The sequence below is a fragment of the Pyxicephalus adspersus genome, chromosome 10, assembly GCF_032062135.1.
Source record: "Pyxicephalus adspersus chromosome 10, UCB_Pads_2.0, whole genome shotgun sequence".
NCBI lineage: Eukaryota > Metazoa > Chordata > Amphibia > Anura > Pyxicephalidae > Pyxicephalus > Pyxicephalus adspersus.
The window spans coordinates 37,295,506-37,316,308 of NC_092867.1; the positions used below are offsets into that span (position 1 = coordinate 37,295,506).

At 36.4% G+C, this 20,803-nt stretch overlaps 1 long non-coding RNA gene across 1 annotated transcript in view; it reads left to right on the forward strand.

The window, feature by feature from the left end:
• Positions 1-20,270, forward strand: part of LOC140339630 (uncharacterized) — a 53,940-nt gene extending 33,670 nt beyond the window's left edge. The window contains exon 3 of the long non-coding RNA XR_011922497.1: positions 20,225-20,270. This is a non-coding gene — a long non-coding RNA (uncharacterized lncRNA). The remainder of the gene's footprint in view (positions 1-20,224) is intronic.
• Positions 20,271-20,803: the final 533 nt, after the last annotated feature.

Consider the following 20,803-nt stretch of genomic DNA (forward strand, 5'->3'; position numbering starts at 1 on the left):
TCATAAAAACTCTTTTAAACCTCCATTTCTCTATCGGTTTTTATCATGTAGACCATGTAGAGGGCCAACGCATCTTGGTTTACCCTTCTGGCATGACATAAGATGGCAAGCTGAGGGTTCACTTTGCTTTCATTGTAGTGGATTGTATAGCTTACCTTTTAGTTAGCTGAGCTATGCAAAAATAAAAGAATCATTAGTATTTGCATAGCTATGGACACACAAAGGATAATTAGCCATGGCAACTCAAAACTGCTTCGAACCCCCACAATGCTTTGTTTTCAAAAGAAGCTCACACTAACAAAACAGCAGCCCAACTCCACGCTTGTTAGTATGTTTCTTGTGTTAAGTGTAGGCAGTATGCTGTTTATTTTAGCCATCCGTTAATTGTTCAAAGTGTATATGAATGCGGGGGCAGAAAATGGTTGTCAAGCCTTGTTTGCAGAGTAGCACAAAGTGAATTTGTCAGCCGACGCATCAGATCACGTTTGGGCTAAAATCTTCTATTCTAACTTTCCCATAAAGCATTTTCATATACATTTCAATAGATCATTTCTAAAGGGTTTTATGTGAATATTTATTTAGCCTCCTTTAGATGTGCACAGCCTTTGTGATGTTTCTAGGTCTCCTACATTCCAAGTAACACGTCAAAAAGGCAGAGCCCAGCACTTGGGAATAGTGTGTCTTTGTAGAGGAATCTCTGCAAATAAGATGTTTTTCTTTGTTTCCTTTCATGCCAGCAACGATCATTACTTCTTTTAAACAGCAATGCAATATGCGCTTTTTTTGTCATTTAGGAAGGCATTTAAGGCAGTGACAAAGGAACTAGATGAGAATAGATTCCACTGTAAAATGCAGTGTAAATAGCTAGTAACATGAGTCTGGGTTTGTTTGTATTTGGCATTCACTACACTACACTATAGATGAGTCTATAATAAAATGATCTGATTGCGCTTATGTAAGGTACTTTACTGAGAGAATAAGGTAAGCCTCTGTTGCTGATTTAGATAAAATGCTAGATGCTTGCCAGTTTCTGGCTTTAATAGTATTACCGATCCAGTATGTATACTTTTTTAGGCGAGTAACGTAGAAACTACTGAAGTATAGATCATCATGAGAGCAAACAAACTAGTATTTTCAAAAGCAGATGACAGCAATAGCAGTCTTCATATTTTAGTAAAAGTACAATCTAAAATTGACATTAAAGTGCAATGTCATTTTATAATATTCAATATATATTAGTATACAACTAAATCTGCAGGGAGAGCACGGAATATTTGGCATAACATACAAGGGTGCACCTTGTACTTATTTAATATGTCGGACTTACCCCCTAATGTACCCTTTTACTATAATAAGCTTTCCTCTTTATCACATGTCTCCTCTGTTGTCATTTATTCTTGATCTTCTTTCATCTCCAATCTTCATTGCGCATTAGGCTTACATTATTCCAGTACCTGGCTTTATTATGGACATCTTACAGATGGTGAGAATATGCTGCCAGTGTGCTGCCGGTGATCCATAGGCAATAGCCATATATTTAAAAAAAGCCAGGAAAAAGGAGAAGCTTTTCTTTTCAATGTATAGTTTGACTGTAGAGATTAAGACAGTTTGGGTAATTTCTGATAAATCCCCAACCAAAGTAGTATACATTTTTTATATCTTAAAATATAACTTTGCCTGCCCTGATCATTTTTCTACTCCCTTATATTGCAAATCAAATTACTATTAGTTATGTAATATATTACAATAATACATTGCTTTTTGTACCATTTGGAAGGATTTCTGAGCCTTGTGTAAAAGGGCCCTCTTGTGGCTGAAAAGGCTTATAAGCATGAGAATTTCCTCTGCCATTTACATTTTTCATTGAGAAAGCAAGCAGGGCAAGTATCTGCAAATCAATTCTGAAGGTTGTAACTGTCATATATGTCATTCTTTTGTTCTACTTTGCATGGAGTTTATACACACTGCATTACCAATATAAAGCATCTATATAAATGTCTTTATGTGACTTCTTATACTGCATGACTTTAAACCAAATGTGTTAATATGGGCTTATTACAGGCACCATAAGAGAGAACATGCCAGATGGTTCCCATACCGGCTCAGCAGCCCCCTAACACCAGCTCTAAAGGATTATTCTGATAATAATTGCCCAGTACCAATGCCCGAACATTTTTGTTAATAATGGTCTCATCTTGAAAGAATATGGCTTTTCCTGGTGGGCTCTCTTCAAAGAGAATGAACCTGATTGCTAGATCACCCAGATTCACTGATGAAAGTGTAACCTTTCCAGCCTTGGAGAGCTGTAATAAATCATGCCCAATGTTTTAAGCTTGAATGCTATATGAGGTAACACAAACATTAAACTCCCTCCCTCCTAAATGCATAAGCCCCCATTAATGAGTATTTATCTTGCAAGGAAAATGGGGAAAATTTAGTTTGCTAAGAATACCCAATCACGTGCAAAAAAAAATATTCTGTGCACATGATTGGATAGTTGTCATTGAGTCGGCAAAACTTCAACACTTCACTAAAATAAGAGTAAATGCCTTGCCTGGTGATAAGCCATTTTCCTAAATGAACACACCAATATTCCTTTAGTGAATCACTTTTTTTTCAGTAAATAGAAGTGAAACCTTTATCTTTGTTTCCAGATGACATTTCTCTTGTTTTGTTCAATCACCTCCATTGCTTATTGTTACATATTTTTTTCTTTAAATTCTATTACCATTGCCCAGTCTGAATCTACAGTAAACACCCCCATGAAATGTGCAAAATATGAAAACTAAACAATTTCTCTGTAAGCCCAACCCGTTTGTTCCTATATTTACTATCCCATCAAAGAAAAAAAAATCAGGAAATGCATATTTAGAAAAAAATAGATCTTTCTGTCTAGCTTGTTTGCTCAGTGATAAGAGTTGTTGTGGGATAAGGGCATGAGTCAAGTCCAGAAAAAAAGCTAGAGATTTCAAGATATTTTTCTGCAGTCTTACAAGGAAGACACAGAAGTGTATTACAGATAACCTGGCTGACAGCCAGTGGGAATTGAATTCATACATGCTGGAGTAGACCGCCCACACTTACATCTCTTCCCGTTGTCAGTGTGTGTTCACACTATGTATTCAGGACTAACAGCTTATGTGTGTTTCCACTCGCTGGGTGGCTTTTTATAAAACAAAGAATATCTGTGAACCTTATAAAAATATTATTTGAATGGGATCTTGGTTGAAATTCCCTTTATTAGGCAACATTATTAGTAATAATATATGTAAAAGAATTGTTTCTTTTGTCAGCTGTGCTGTTTTATATTGAAATGGTTGTTTTATACATCAGCATATGGTTGTAGGGTATAATGGGTAATTTTGTAATTAATATTACAAATTACAATTTAGGAGTGGAAGTATTGCTGATACTAGCAAATCAGAGTGTTGATTTGTTTTCTCTAGGTAATGCTAACAAATGAATGCATTTAATAATGCAGATGTTTTGTAGCAGTTATTGTAAGTAGATTTTAAATAAGTTTTTTACAATGTTGTTATTGCATTTCTAGCCTTTCTATACAAAAACAGATTCCCCCATTCCACTGATTGTTTGTCCACCTGATTCCGTGTTATCGGGGTTGCCTTCAGAGATCACTTTTGTAGCACAATCTGGTTGAAAATGGCCAAATTGATTTTGTCATTTAATGCCCAGGGACCACCTGGAAATGTTCTATTTTCCAACCTGTAAGTAGGTCACCTACTGTAAATACCAGGTCTTTTAATATCATCCAATCATTTGTTATAAATCCTATGCACAATAAGAACAGGGGAAATACAAAGCTGTAGTGTAGACAAAGGGTTCTATGTATAGCTGAGATAAACACATATGAAGTGTCTTGCATGCCAAATGGTTTGTGTTCCAATCACCACTGCTAGACTTTTCTTTTCTCCTATCTAAACAATAGCTTGGTCAAGACTGTGAGTCGATAACAAAGGAGCAGAAGGTCACTGATAAGGTCATCTTTGCACTTTTCTCCTTTCAGCAAGTACCATTTGTTAGATTTACATCACTCCACAATGAAGTAATATCTGATTGGCTTACAGTGTCTCCTCCCAGTCTAGGTTCTAATGCACAGGGCAGTACAAGATGTTAGCACAAAGATAGACCGAGGTGTTGTTTAAAATACATTGATGTATATTTTTTTTAATAAACACATACCCCACATTTACCACCACTTCAAATCCATACATTTAGATTTAAGTGTTCCAGTTTAAATGCCAATTATTAGATTGTTTTAAATATGACCTAAATCCTCATTGGTGTGGGTGAACTTTTTGTCATACTTGCCATGGCACACTAACTTTTTTTGAATGTACCTTGCAATTAAGCCAGAACAGGTCAACAGCTATCCTCTTTGGCCTTTAGATAGCCATCAATGATGTAACTCCTGCAGTATTTATATAGCGTCAACATATTATGCAGCGCTGTACATTAAATAGGGGTTGCAAATGACAGACAAATACAGACTGTGACACAGGAGGAGAAGGGGACTCTGTCCAGAAGAGTTTACAATCTAAGGGATTTAAATGATCTTCACATTAATTGTGATTAATATCATTCCAGAAAAAGGAAAATAATCTATGGGTGGTGAAGATTTCAAAAAGCAATGGTATACAATATTAGGGGCAGATTTCAGAGGACTTTCGGAACAGGCAGGTAGGAATCTTTTATTGCAGAAGATATTTATAGTATATCCTTTCTGCATAAAGAAAACTGCCTGTTGGCACATTTTTAAATAACTTAAATTAGAATAATCTATTGTGCTGATCACATGAAAAAAACATATTTTCACATAATAAAAAGTAATCACAGTTTAATTACCCCACACTTGAAATGTATTTATATTCTATTAAAACAACTGCAAATATTAGTGTTTTGAGAAATAGCATTCACAAGAGCAACTATAGCTCATAACCAGAATATAGCAGTCATAATACATGAGTCATTTATTTATAACCAGTGAGTCATTGTCCCACCAGAATTCAAAGCCTCTGCACAGTAGCTGACAAAGAAATTCTGTCTAATGGAAAAAATAATATTGTTTGAACAGATAGGGAAGGTTTTTCCAGAACAGCTATGTACTCAATCACATAAGTGAGAGTTCCACATTGACTGGTCAGTTTATGGAGAGGCATGAGAAGTCTTGTATTTTTCTCATTGATCTCTGTAACATACATTTCTATACGTATATATGGAGATGTGCATAAATATTAGAGCCTCATCTAAATAAGTTATGCTTTATATTTGCAATTATGTAAAATAGCAAATTATACACAGGATTGTTTCCCCTCAAATGTAGAAAAAATGATTACAGAACATGGGCACATATAAAACACTGTATCCCCAGTACAACTGAGAATAGTGATCCAGTGATGAGCTTTTCTATTGTTGCCAGTTATAATGGAGACATCAATACAAATACAACAGGCGTAATGTTCATAGCAGATATATCTGTATTTCCAAAGATTGTACTAGACAAAAAGATCTTTTTTTTTTCTTTTCATGTAATCAGCTCATATAAAGGCCCTGATTTATTAAAGTCTCAAAGCCTGGAGAGAATACACTTTCATCAGTGAAGCTGGGTGATCCAGCAAACCTGGAACAGATCTGGTCCAGGATTGAAAACATTTGCTAACAAATAGCTTGACTTTTAGGAAATCCATTACAGGTTTGCAGGATTACCCAGCTTCACTGATGAAAGTGTAATCTCTCCAGCGTTGGAAAACCTTAATAAATCAGGGTCAAAGACTTTTGAATTTGTTGAGACAGTAACTGCAATATACAAATTCTGAAAAAAAGGGCTTTGACACGGTATAAGACAGAAACATTTTAAGAAAATGCCTCTTGGCTATTGGGTGTCATGTTTGCTGCAACTGAGTATGTTGGCACATGCAAACTAGAGCAAGAGTGAGGCGGGTAACCAAGCTCAAGCAACAGTACACAAATGTCAAAGCATAAACCAACCAGGAAACAGGTCTGAAAAACGTCTTGTTTGTATCACCAGCTTGTTTCCTGATCTACTTCAAATATCATTGACCACACTAAAATACAGTGATATTCCTCAGGTTTGCAGGTCTGTTCTTTTAGTTCTGTCTTCCCTAAGTAAGTACTAATGACATCATGAGCATGAATGGATGCACAGAAAAGAACAAAGCTCTTTGATCTGTGTTGACATTTATTTACATTGCAAGGTCGTTTTAGGTTCACCTAGTACTAGAGTTGTTTAAAAAGCATTTTGCTTATATCTGGGGCAAAGCAAGAAATAATTACAAATAAATAAAGCTTTTAAAATGCAATGTGGCTACCTACTTCTATAACAGAAGTTATTTTTAATTTCAAATGCTGTCAAGCTTAGGAAATTATATTGTTTATTACTTTCATTGCTGTTCTATAGAGTTCAAAGTATTTTACAGACAAGTCTATACAGTAACATAGCGAATTCCAGAGCAACATTTATTATGAAATTAAAACTGTAGTCTTCTATGACATTTATGGAGTTTTATCACTTTAGTTTTACAAATGAACTAAGGATTTTCCCACTTTAAATAATGTAGGGATTTTCCACACGAGGGAAAACTGTGGAAAACCTTTTTGTTCCCATTATTCTTGTCCCATAATAAAGGTGTGAGGGTGTTTACTGAAAATGTAAAGTGACTCAACAGCTTCTTATGTCTTGGAAAATCTGTTTTCCTGCCGACCTTAGAGTTTACTTTTCCTGCTGGTTACTATTCCTCATGGTATGTCTCTCATAATAAAAAATAATTTAGTAGTTCCCACAAGAGATCTGGACTCCTCAATAGTAGGGATACAGACCTGGGAACTTCAAGGTTCTTACAAAACAGGAAACTACTGGGTCTCCTATGAAAACTAATAATAAAAAGACACAATGAGCCCGATCTAATAAAGCTATCCAAGGCTGGAGAGAATTCTCTCTCATCAGTAAATCCAGGTGATCCAGCAAACCTGGAATGGATCTGGTCCAGGATTCAAAACATTAACATTGATTTTTAGGAAATCCATCATCCAGGATCATCCAGCTTCACTGATAAAAGTGTATCCTTTCCAGCCTTTGAGAGCTTTATTAAAGTCGCATACACACTTGCAATTATAGTCGTTAGTAAGGATCTTTCACGATCCTTTCCAACGACTAAGCACTCCACGATGCATGAACGATGTTGTACATACAGCACTGTTCTGCTCTATGCAGAGGGGAGGGGGAGAGCGACAGAGCAGTACCCCACTGCGCTCTCCCCCCCTTTACTTGCATTACGATCCATCGTTGTTCATCGTCCGTGGATCCGCCAGGACAGTTGTTCGGACATTAAACGACATGCGCTGTGCGCACTTCAGATGCTTGTCTGATATTGGCCCTGAGCCGATTACCGGGTGAGAACCATTGGAAGTATGTACGTAGCTTAAATCTGTCCCATGAGTCTGATTTATTAAAGCTCAGGACAGGAGAAGATAAACTATCATGGGTGAACCTGTGATCCAGTAAACCAAGAATGGATCTAGTGTAGGACTGAAATATTTGCAAATGATTTTCAAGAAATCTGTTCCAGGTTCGCTAAATCACCCAGGTTCTTCTTTGATAGACTATGTTCTCCAGAGAGGTTTAATAAATCAAGTCCGATTTATAGTAATGGTGGTAGAATATAGCAGCCCTAAGGGCTCTATTTAAACAGGGGATCTGACATTCCCTCATACATTTATTGGTGGGAATCAATTACTCCCGTTAAAACACATGGACCTGGAATATTCTAAATCTCTGCTTTGGGCTTTAATAAAAGTGTTTGTTTCTGGTGTGTGGAGGAAGCTGTAGCACAACTTAATACACATAGTACTAAAGTGAAGCTTTGATTCTACATAATAAAAATATTATTTTACTTGCCACAGATATATTTAGTGAAGTGCATATTGTCTGATTCTGTTTTAGCATCTGCTTCTGTTACAGTAGTCATTGACTGATGAAGAACCAGATCAGATTGACTTAGGTGTCAAGGGGGATGAAAAATGCACTGGTTTAATTATGCTGTGTCCTCATAGGAGAGATCAACAGGAAGGGTAATGAACTCTCTCTTCATGCGATCACTTTTCAGATCGACTGCCAGCCTGTATTCTTGACTCCAGGTTTTTACGTCTGGTGCCTGGGTGTGATGCACATGGTTAGGAAGGACAGAAGCAGGCATAACAAGGCTGGGAGAAGAGTGGGTATAGAAATAAAGATCATCTGTTAAATACATAGCTGCCTTTCCTCTTCCTCCCCATCCCCCAGGAACATTCTATCCGTCCTTTGATGGAAGTCCAAGAAAATAGCTCTTCCACATCCTAAACTTGTTAGCACCAGTTAATCACCTTAACCTTCCCCCTCCCAATACACACTCCAGAGAGTTTCTCATCTCCACAGGTCATTAGAGACACTCAGATTGTTAACATTAAAAGCTCCTGCTAAATTAAAAATTAAGCTCTTCAGTAACTTAATTATTATATAACCATATTAACTAAAAACACATATCTTATTTGTAGCCCTATACAGAAAAAAGACCTTTTTGTATTCATTTTTATTGTATAATTTTTTTAGTCTTTAATATCAATTAATAGTGATATTATCATTGAAACTACAGTTAGAGACAAGTTAATAAAGTCATTTTTAGTGCACATAGAGTGAGATTAATAGGCTATCAGCACTGACCTTTGAAAGAATCCAGTTGCCTTTTTCTAAGGCTGTCCCATTTATCACTCTAATCTCAGCGCTGGTAGAAGACATTTAGGAAACTCATATAACAAGGGTGCTTTCAGGCTTACATTGAAGAAAACTAAAAGTTGTGTTATCTGTCAATTTTACCATTTAATTGTGCGGTCCAGACATGGTGTAAGTTTAGCCCCCTTGGAGGCCTTAAAACAACTACTTCTGTACTTTCACATTGACCTTCCCTGGACTGACTTTGGGGTTGGAGGACTGGACCACTGTGCACAGCAGGGAACTCATCACTCCGGAATGTGTCAGATTCTAAAGATTCTATAGGCAGTAGTAACTCTTCCATACAGCAAACATCTTGTAGGTGTCACTTTTAAAAATGTTTTTTCCAACAACTAGTTGCTTTAATGCCTGACCCTTGGCTATTCCTGGTTGCATCAAAACATTTCAAATTGGCCTGACTGTGAGTAGTTCTAAATTATGTGTGCAGAAAAGTTTTTGTTGGGTTTCTGGTAGGATGTTTCACATGGGTATTGTAGCTTTTCTTCAAATTAGACTTTTAGCAGTGTAGAAATTCCATATTAGCTGACAGCAGGCCCCAACAAAGTTGTGAGGCCATCAGTACGCATTCAGCTGCGCAACAGTTGGTTGTTTTGTTGACTTATTGTTTAAGTGTTGTGTAGCTTCAAACTGCTTACAGCTGTGCGTTCAGGCCTTAGGTACAACTAATGCTGAGTTTTAACTTCTCGTTGGAGATTATTCCACTTGCTGCTCAAGCTTTTAATGGAAACCAAGAAGCAATTTTTCCCTTGCAACGTAACCCAAGAATAAAACAATGCATGGCTGAGGCGATCAGTTTGGGATTTACTTGGCAATGTGTTTGTTGTTATTATACAGCCTGTCTTATCTATGTGCAAACACTGCAAAATCATTGCCGTTTTGTTTAGTTTTAGACAATTTCTTCAGCATGTTTTTCTGGTGTTGTGTGAGAGAGTCCTGATTCTGTTAGTTCAGCTGGAGGAATTTAGGAAGATTGTTGAGACCATGCAGAGAGAATGTTTGTGGGGTAGGCGTTCGTCAAATGTATCTTCACGGCAGGTTGCAGAAGTCTACCCTACTAAGTCACAGTACTGTTAACTGCCTAAGTGAGCTGTTCATTCTACCTTTCAATATTCCCCTGCCTGTCAAGTCTTATCAACATTCTCTATTCTGCATCAACAGTATTGCATATGTTTTTAATGGTTTTAGGCAAATCCAGAGCAAAATTTCTTCATCTTTCATTGTTTGGACAGGAGAGATGAGCTTGTTCTTACATACCCCAATAATCTGCACAGAAACATATCTGAATGATGTTGTCATTGACACTTAAAATATAGTAGTTTTTTTATGCATTCTCTTTCGCTTGTAATAAAAGGTGAGCCAGGTGCTGGTTTCCCACAGCTTTCAGAAACTCAAGAGGTAAGCATTTCCACCTGGCTGGAATACCAGTGGTATATACTGTCTGTATAGTGGACTGGACCCTGATTGGAAACTCAAGTGGGAATCAAGCCTAATAGCTGAATTTAAAGTTAAAATATGTATATGGAAATGAGTTTGCTTTTCAAAATTAACAATAATTTTTGTCAGTTAGTTTTCATTTACACCATCCTTCTATGATGACATCGCTAATCATTATTTGGGTTTTGCTCCTAACTACTTTTTGAAATGTGAAGGGCCATCAACCCTCCACTGAAATCATCCCTGTGCTCCTCTCTTCTTGTAAGCTGTCTATATACCCTCCTAGCTTCAGCGTGTGATAAAATATTTGGTTGGCAAACTGTACAATGTGTAGGATAACTGTTAATTTAAAACAACACAGCATGTGACTGACAAGAATTCTCATGGGTTTACATGTTATTAGTACATCATCTTTTGTTCTTTAGCATAAACTGAAAGCCAGTCGACACAAGTCCTTGTTCACAGTAGTTGCATATTAAGGTAACTGATTTGGATTTTTTGTAGCAATCAACACTTTGAAATTGAAGTGGATGAGAGCAGACTAATGGTTTCATCAGTGTGTTGCTTCTCCAGTCACAGGCTGGTGACCTAGATAGAATAAAATTTGTTGTATTTAGGCATTTTGTGCAGTTCTACTTAAAGGCTTAGTTTTTCTAGATAGCAGAATCAACACTTGTATGTATTAAGTGTACATTTTGTAAAAGGTTATTTGAGGACATTTGTTATGTTATACCTACCTTGGAGCTTGTCAGGAGGCATTTCTATCTGGCAGTTAATGTACACTCAGTCTATTGAGTTTTTAAGCTAAAAAAATATGGAACCCTTTTATGGTGCTGCTGTGTCAACATGTGTTTTTAGGCCCTTTGTTCAGTGTATACCTTCTGTGTCATGTAACCGTTTCCCCTAATCATTAATCCTTATATATACACTGATCATGTACATCCTTTAAAGAATTGATCAACTATAGTTACCTAAGCAGGTGGCAGTGATCAAAGAAAGCATATTTTTCATTCATATTTACCCATTCTTCCAATTATTCCCAAGCAGTACCTATAGATTTTTTTGCATGCAAGCATGTCCTGATCCATGAGTGGAAATTCCACTTTTTGTTGCTTATGAAAGACATTTTAGTACCAACATTTTCTTTCAGGTAGAGTATTTGTATGTATCATTGTATCTTTTGTGTTGTTTTATGTATGTATAAGGTTGAAGTTCAAATTCACATCTGTTCGGGTAGTGTTTGCTACACTGGATACCAATAGGTTCTACACAAATGTTTGATATGTGTGTCAAAGTATAAAGAAGATACAGTAGTGGTGTAACTCTGTGGTCTAAACAAAATTAATTTGACTTTCTTAAAATGTACGATTGGATTTTTAGGATGAGATTTTATGTATCTCAGGTATAGGACACATTTATTTTACCTGTAGAGTAAAACCAAAGAAAGCACGTGGGCACTTTATTTTGTCTACTTTCAGAAAAAGTGACCTTCTCATTCCATGTTATCTGTTGTATCTACACATGCATATAGCTGTGTAATCCATGAACAGCAACGAGGAGTCAGTTCCTGCTGTATGAGTGTCTTCAAGAGTTATTACTGGTCAGGACTTTGTATGTGATGAAGTACCATACGATGATCTCCCTTCTAAGTTTATAAATGCAACACAAATGTTTGAAAATAACAGTCTTCAGGAAGCATTTATGGAAACAGGAGATGACACAAATGACATTATATTAATGCCACATTGTCTACTTTTCAGTTACATCCTGCTTTACTTTAGTACTTCAATTTTTACTGTTTCAGGTATTTTCTGTTATAGTCTTCTTATTATTGATTTTAGGAAATTCCTAACTTCATTTTTACGTCTATTCATTCTCTACATTCTACTCACAAACATGAACTATGAACCATAGGTTAACAAAATGCATTTGGGAACAATTGAGATGGAAACACTGAAGTGAATATACCATTTTAAATTTTATTAGATTATTATTGAAAAGTATATAGTTTAGGTATAATATTATGTTCAGTAATATACCATAAACATTAAAGCATATTAGTTTGGCAAGTTTAAATGGCATGAGTTAATATTACAGAGATTGCTTACCTTAAATCACACCTTAAAGCATTTTGTAAACATAGAGGTGCAAAGGCATTGAAGGTGACCCCCGCCTGTGCTTAGTAGAATGAAAATGATGATGGTGATCCTTATAAATCTGTAAATTCCCTTAACTAGACTGGAGGACTGAAGAGCAAATGGGTGATTATAGGCAAAGGGTACGTCTGTTTATAAACATGAGAACTAGTTTCCTATTTAGTTATCAAGGTAAGTTTATGTAAGGATTTAAGATTCATTATGGAATAAGGACATCTTAGATGAGTGTTGGAATTTAAAGAATAAGCTATTGTCTGGAAAGAAAAACCTATGAGGTTAAAATATCATGAACATGTATAGACTTTTCCAAGAAGAATGGGACCCATTTTTCCAATCGTTATTTATAATGTGTGTACATTTAATGTACACCGCTGCGTAATATGTTGGCGCTATCTAAATCCTGTTTAATAATAACAATAATATTAATAATAATTTAACAAATCAAACAAAGATAGCACTTTCAAAATAATATCTGTCAATAGCATACATTATTTACACAGATCATTGTATAAGCTTATGTTAAATTGATCTTCAAAGAATATCCAGTTTGTAATTTGAACTAAATCCACAAATTCTATAAACTAAACAAATGGCCAGTAGTCATTTCCAGAATGTTAGATTTAGAGTTCTTAGAATGCAGAGCTGAATATACCTGTCCACACAATCCCAAGTGGTCATTGTACAGCCACATCTATTGTATACCTTACCACCTGACATTACCTGTTTAGGACAGCCCTCTTATGTGTCATGCATATTATCAAAATATGACAGCTACATTGTAAATGCACCTTAAGCTTTGTATGTACATGCGTTTACATTGACATTTTTATTTTTTGGATTAGCCATTCTTAGACAGGAAAAGCAATGATGCAAAAACTATGTGGAGCCAAGATAGTCCATCAGAGAGGGAAAGTTGATTATGTTCATTGATCACCTTTTTTGAAAGGCCTTAGGTTACAGGATATCATCAAAACTTAAATACAAAACATATTTGCTTGTTTCCATCAAGTGCGACAGTGTCACACTTACGTCTTCAGTGAGAATGGAAAATAAAGAATCGGACAGAATCTTATTCTGTTAATTCCATTTATATTGTATTGACTAATTTTTGATAGAGTGAGTATTTGTTAAAACTCTTGTCATTATAGACACAACCTGGCCCAAATGTATTATTGTAAATTTCCCTTCACCTTTCACTTCTGAGGCAAATTTAAAATTTTGGATTTGCCATTTGTTTCTGTTCCAGTGACATTGATTACCGGGACAAAAAGCGGGATGATAACACAGGCAATAAGAAACATTTGACAAAGATATCAATGCTTTTTTTTCCAAAGGTAAAAAACGTTTTTGGGTTTGGATGTGCTTTAAATATTATAATTTAATAAAAAAATTAGTTTTTTTACTTAATACTGGACCAATAAAATTTTATTTTGCTTTGCCTCACCTGCCATAAACAGCATAATAGATCAAACATTAGACTAATAATCCTAAACCACATACAATAAAACATGCAGAGAATACATAATGTCTGGACAATGGATGACGCACTGATATCAGTATTATAGACCTTGGAAGCATTTCCAAGTCTTAGTAGGGAAATAGTTATCCCTCTCTAATCCAATAGGTAATGAATTCTGACACAGAATAAGGATATATGTATAATATAAAATGGGTTCATTAGATCATAGCCACTCATTTCCTTAGAAGGCAAATAAAATAAACATTTTTTGCACATCAAAAGACTCCCATTGAGCAATGCATTGCTGGTTGATAGGATAGCAGGCTTTGTGCTCAGAAAGCAAGGCAAGGGGCTGATATCCTCCTGGAAATCATTTGTATAGTTTAAAGGGATTATCTTTACTCTCTTGCCTTTTGATATTTGATTGTCAGCCAGTGACCCTTCCTGAACTGATGTCAGCCTCTGCAAGAAAATTTCATTAGTGTACCTATTGTTCTGGCAGCAAAACAAATAGTGCGAGAGAGCATGGCAGGAGGAACACTTATGTCCTTGAAAACACACTTTGTTGAGTGGAATGATGATGCTGTTTAGTAGACTGACACTACATTTTATAGGAATTGTCTATGTTATATGGCAGGTGACAATCATGCCTCGTGTTTTATGATTTAATGAAATTATGAAGCATCATTGCATCCATACATACTTCCATTCATATATTGTGCTTGATAAAAAAAATAATAATTCAGTAAAACAAAAATACACTGACTAGTATCCCAGCAATCCAAGGGCATACCTGTCAATATGATTGATGGCATATGCAGTTAGCATAGAAAAAAACTTGGTAGTTAGCTGACCTTGATGCAATTGCTTAGTATTCTTTCCACCACTGGACACAAATCTTTTATTTAAAATGATCTCCAGATTTTTGTCTAAACGTACATTTGTGTGAAAATATTGACACTGCAATAAAATTTTAGCATTTACACAATAATGATATATTCATGATCACACCCAGATAAAAAAGAATTGTGGGTGTGAGCTCTTGGCGCTACTGTAATCATAGAACACATATCCAACTAAGCAAACTAAACTAAATAAAACTAAATATATATCTAACACTGTGTGTTATCAAACCATTCTATCCTATCTACATGAGCATACCTGTTTAGTTCCATTTCTGAAGCAAATATCTTATTTCCTTGGAACAAATGGCAATTAATATTTCTTTACCATGCAGATAGATGAAGGTACATTTCTTTAATAGCTATGTTGTAAACACATAAAGATTTTTTTTTTTTTACAAAATTATACGACTTTTTACCACCTTTCTTTACTTTTTTTCACTATGTAGTATGTTGGTATATTAAATAACTAAATCCCTCATTGTTAGTTTCACTACATGTTTCACGTATATGTCCTCAAGTCATGATTAAAAACCAAATAGCTTTTACAACCCCCTACCCCACCCAAGTTTAGATCTCTGTATACATTGAGGTTGGAGGTCATCAAGAGACTTTGTTTTCTCTCCATGATAGGAGGTATCATGTAATGGGGACAGTTTCCCATATAAGCATATGCTGGTTTCTAAACATTTTGCTCAGCAGAATCTGTGGTCAGGAACTGGGTTCTTGGAGATAATCTCAGCAGGTAAACTGAGATAGAGGAGCTTTAATGTAGATATCCAGCCAGACACACCTGTTCCTAAGGCTTGGTTTTTGTTAGGTAGGAATATTCAGATTTGCCTTAAGGCATACCACTCATCTGTTGCTTCATTAGACTTTAGTTTAAATCTGCCCTCATCCTCCCTTTATTGCTTTTCCTTAGTTCTGTTAAACAAAGAAGCACATCCAGCTTAGTCTCTGTACACAGGAGTGCTTTATATGTAACTAACTGTAAAAAGGGTTTTTCATACAACAGAATAACATTAACAATTCTACAATTCGCAGGTCTGTGCATTAAAATGACACACAGCTGCATAAACAAATATCCTTGCGAAGAAGCAAGTAACGCTTGCCAAAGCTGAGCACAGCGTTTTGTTTATTCATTGGATTTAAAAATAGCATTTGCATGGAGGCAAATGATATAAAATGTCTCTCTGACTTGCATGTAAAATAGCTTCACAGAAGTGTTTTCTACTGTTTTACATCTGTGCTTTAATTTTTGTGTCATGGAAATAGTGAGGAGGAAATGGTATGATTGTTCCTTGGCAGGAAAACTTTGCACATTTTAACAAAAGATCACATCTTTAAGGACAAAAAAGAATTTGTTTTAACTCTCCTGCAATTTGTTTTTAAATGGGTTTAAAATCACCTCGTGTTTATCCCATTACCTTAATAACATAAGGGGGGAATCTCAAAATGACATCTCCTATAACAAATGGCCTTTGTATTAAATGTAGCTCCTTGTTTCTTTTTTTTTCATGCAGTCGGGTTAAAGAGTCTTTGTTTGTGGTATATGTGACTGTTCTAGGTATGCCTAAAGATTTAGGAGTCTGGGACTGACAATCGATAGGCCAAGGTTATTCTGAAAATAATACTGAACATCTTTGCACACACAAATGTTTATGTGTGTGTGCTATTCCACATTTTTAAAAGATATCCTCTTATTTTCTGTCTGGTCTGCTTGGCAGGTACTGGTAAGTGAAAATCTCTAAAGTAAGGTCAAAGACAACTTGCTTCAGCCTCAGTGTAGGCTAGGGGTCAGCAAACTCCGGCCTTTAGGCCAGATACGGCCTAGCCGGTAGTTCGTTCCGGCCTAATGCCAGCCGGCAATCTGCGGCTCCAGATTGGCCAGGGGGGCGTGAGGAACTGCAAGAGCTGCTGGAACACCAGACCTGCCCCCTTGCAGTTGCTCCCCTATTTACCGCAGGCGGCATAGACATTCCGCCGCTACGGTAAATAGAGAAAGCTCCCTGAAAGTAAATCCCTGTCCCCCGCAATGCATACAGAGGAGAGGGATTTCACTTCAGGAGGCGTTCCCTGGTGATGGGCGAAGCCATTGGAGTGGTCCCGGCCTAGTGTGCACCCGCTTACCCCATAAATGACCTAGTGGCCATAAAACTTTGCCGACCCCTGGTGTAGGCCATCAGACAGGGCATTTTCTTCTGGATATAGTTTAGTATTCTCCCCAGAATTTTTTTTAAGCTGGGTAGAAAGAAGCTGTAGGTGGTTGGCCGCCTCTATTTTGTGACCCAACTTTTCAGTCACCACCTAAAACAGCTGGGTGATTACTGAAAAGTTGCGCCCAGATAAAGGGGCCTGAGGAGAACACTGTAGTTGTATGTGTTGAACACAACATTTAATAATGGCAAAGCACAAAAGTGCACCACTTGTTGCTGCCTTCACTGATAGAAAAAAAAACCGGTTAGCTCACATTAGGCAGATAAAACAAAGAGTGCCATTCTACTTTTCTAAGAAGGTGTAGTTAATAAAAAGCAAGTTGTTAAAAAAGAAAGCGGCATTCACTTCTTCATTCATTATGACAAGGTTATCTTTACACAAGTTTAGTCCCTAAGCTCTACTCTTATTAGGTGATCCATTCTTTGCCCTTAATTAGAGGAAGATTAACATTTTGAATGACATTGTACATTGTTCCTTTGGAATGGTTAAAGTAATTGGTATGGTGGACATGAGCTGATCCAGCACCTGAGATGTGAGTTTGGAGCATGGAGTTTTATCTTACCTTGAGCAGCATATGGAAACCATAAAATGTCTGTGATTTTGGGCTCTGAGGTCTATTTTAATTAGATGTGGTGCTTTCCCAGAACTGGTAAGTATCACACAATGTCCTAGCACATGGTCACCAGAAGATACATTTGTAGCCAAGGCACTGATATAAATAGATTGTAACAATTTCCCTTTCCATTTTTTGGCTGTGGTTGGCCGTAAAAGAACACTTTGCGAAACATGATTATAATGTACTTATAAGTCAGTAGAAAGTGAACTCTGAAAAAGTTTTTTCTTTGTAGCATAAAATTTACCAGGCATATTGGCCTAGTCCTAGATAATGTTCTCCTCTTTAATTGCTGGACAGTAACAGGAAAAAATGAATATATGTATAAAAAAGGGTCCAACATTTTTTTTTAATGTCTGCAATAAATTATATGTAAGATGTAGAGAAGATACTTGTGTGTGTATATATAGTAAATACGGATACATGTTGTTTTCAATGTCTGCAATAAATTATATGTAAGATGTGGAGAAGATACTTGTGTATATATAGTAAATACGGATACATGTTGTTTTCATCCTGAATTACAGCGGTTGCTAGTCATAGACATTTTATGAGTAGTGTCACCTAGCGCAGACAGCAGGTGGTAATTCCAGTGAAGCTGTCAGATTGCATAAACTCTGTTGCATCAGAAGAAATCTCGAAGCAGAGAGGATTGTGTGTGACTCACGTTATGGCAGATATATGGTATCACAGGTTGCCACAATTTTTTTTAAAGAATAAGAAAAAAATACAAATTCGGTGCAATGCAATAATAGTATACTTAGCTCCCATAGGGTGGGAACAAAGTGAGCAGAAAACAACATACAAACTTCGAATAATACTGCATTTGAAACAAACCAGGATAACAGCCCCCCCTCCTATATGTCACCAGGCTATAGTGTGGGCTATTAAATCTAGTTAGGTATGTATTAGAGAGAGTATGTATTAGGATGTCACAGAGAGAGGTCCACCATATTCAGGTATAGAGTCTTTGCCCACGGGGGCGGATTCCCACACATATCAGTTGCAGGGGACCAGCAGGGGACCCCTTGGTGTGTATAAAAATACAGGCTGCATAGTAATGGACTCGACTAGAGTTAGGAGGATCACCACAGTGCCTATAGACAGTTAACCTGAGTGACCACTCATTACATAGGTTCCTAGAGTGTGAGGCCTGCACGGTCCCATCCTTTTGGCATGTTGTACTCAATCCAAGGGGACCACACCTTTTGAAATTATTTTGAAAGCGCGTCCTGGTGTCTGTGAGGATAGCTCTCAATTTTTTGTTAACCAAGAACCACCACATTTTTAGCTTGACCTGTGGGATGCCACAATTTTTTTAATGAAAGGCAATTCATAGAACATCTTTCATAATAATATAAAAGTATTTTTTAATTGATTGTCAAAAGCGTATAATAGGAGCAAAATATGATGCAGAGCTGCAGTTGTTTAGTGAAAATAAGAGCGCCATACCAAGAATACATTTCATAGGAGAACGCAGTACTAGTCTGTGGTATGAACATCTTGATTGTCAGTAGAGATAAATACTTCCCAATCAGTGAGAATATTTTGAAAGCTGCATAGGTGGATTCTGGATTTAAGTGCATAGGTGAGCCAACTATGTGTCTCTACAGCTTCCCTGTGTTTCGCCTTTGCTGCTTGCTTCCTGCATTTTGGAGCTTTATCATTTCCTGCTTTGTGCATGTGTTTGCTGTTTGCCTAAATTTTTTAATGCTGCAGGCAAAAATAAAGATTCAATTTTTTTGGATACTTTTACTAGGAATGTCTTAAATGTACAGTACATATGCACAACAGATATATATTTAAAGTGGTTGCAGCAACAGATATATGTTTAAACTGGTTGCAGCAACAGATATATATTTAAAGTGGTTGCAGCAAATTAATTTAACTGTCTACCAACCCAGTTGCATATGCTCTTCTCTTACCTTCTGCATTCTTTAGCTGTTGGGAGAAAAGAGACTACCTCCCGGCCTTTTGTGACAGCACTGGGTCCCATAGACAGTTATCACCAAGCATAAGCACTGTCACTTGGTAAAATGTGAATTATTTTTATGGTTCTGTGATAAATTTTCGTAGAGGCTGAACAAAGCAGCAGACTAGTATGTGCAGCTGTGGAGGTTGGCAGTTGCATGGCCAAAGAACAAGTTTACAGTCACCACAAAACTAATATATCAGTTCTGGGTTGATGCTAAAGGGCTGAAACATTCAGTGGTTTCCTATATCTTCTGTGAGTGGTCCAGGAGATTACTGCATCTGAGTTCCCTGTACTAGTTGCATATAATCACTATTATGCGATCTCATTGTTACTGATGGATTTATTTTTTTAACTTACAAACAATGCAGCAGGCAAAGTAAAATATATTTGTCGTGTATATATATTAGGAGCACTGTAGAAGAAATACTGCTACTGGACCTCTTAACAAAATATGAAACCCATTACAAATACAGCCTGCTAGCATCCACCCTTAACTTTATTATAAGTTTTGCCTTGACTGATCTTTAAATTTTATAGCTGAAGATTACATTTATTTTTTTTCCTCTTTGGAACTTGAAAAAAAAAATAATTGTTGACCACTCATCATCACCACTCATTGCATTTCATTATCCTCCTCCCTAACTGGTGTAATTTTCTCAAACCAGGGCCTCCTGGAGCAAGGGGCAAGAGAGGACAAAATGGGGAACCAGGTATTGTATAATGCATATCAAATATCGATTGTGGTTGCTCAAATATATTTGTTCACAAATATTAAAAATAGTCTGTGCTTTTTGGCACACAACAAAACAGAGAGAGAGTGAAATACTCTGCAAATGTAAAACCTGGTAAAACAAAATGAGTATGTGAAGTTTCCTGGTCCAGCAGAAGGGTAAATACATAATGGTGGGGTATTTTAAATGATCACAAAGGTTTACCTATTAAAGCGGACCCAAAAAAGAACCTGATACAACACAGGATCCATCTTCTAAATGTTACTTGAAATATAAGTTTCCCTAACTATACTTCATGTTTAGAACTGAAATTCCGATTTTCTTATTAGTGAGTTGCCAAGGAGATTTATATTAGAGGTTTCAATACCAGAAATGCATATACTATTTTCAGGTTAGTGAAAAGCAATGTAGAGACAGAGGAAAATTACATCTCTAAAAATGGTACCTTTTAAAAACATGCCAGCAATTGAAACAGCTGTATTTGGCATTTTTGTAGCACTCATTTTTCAGACA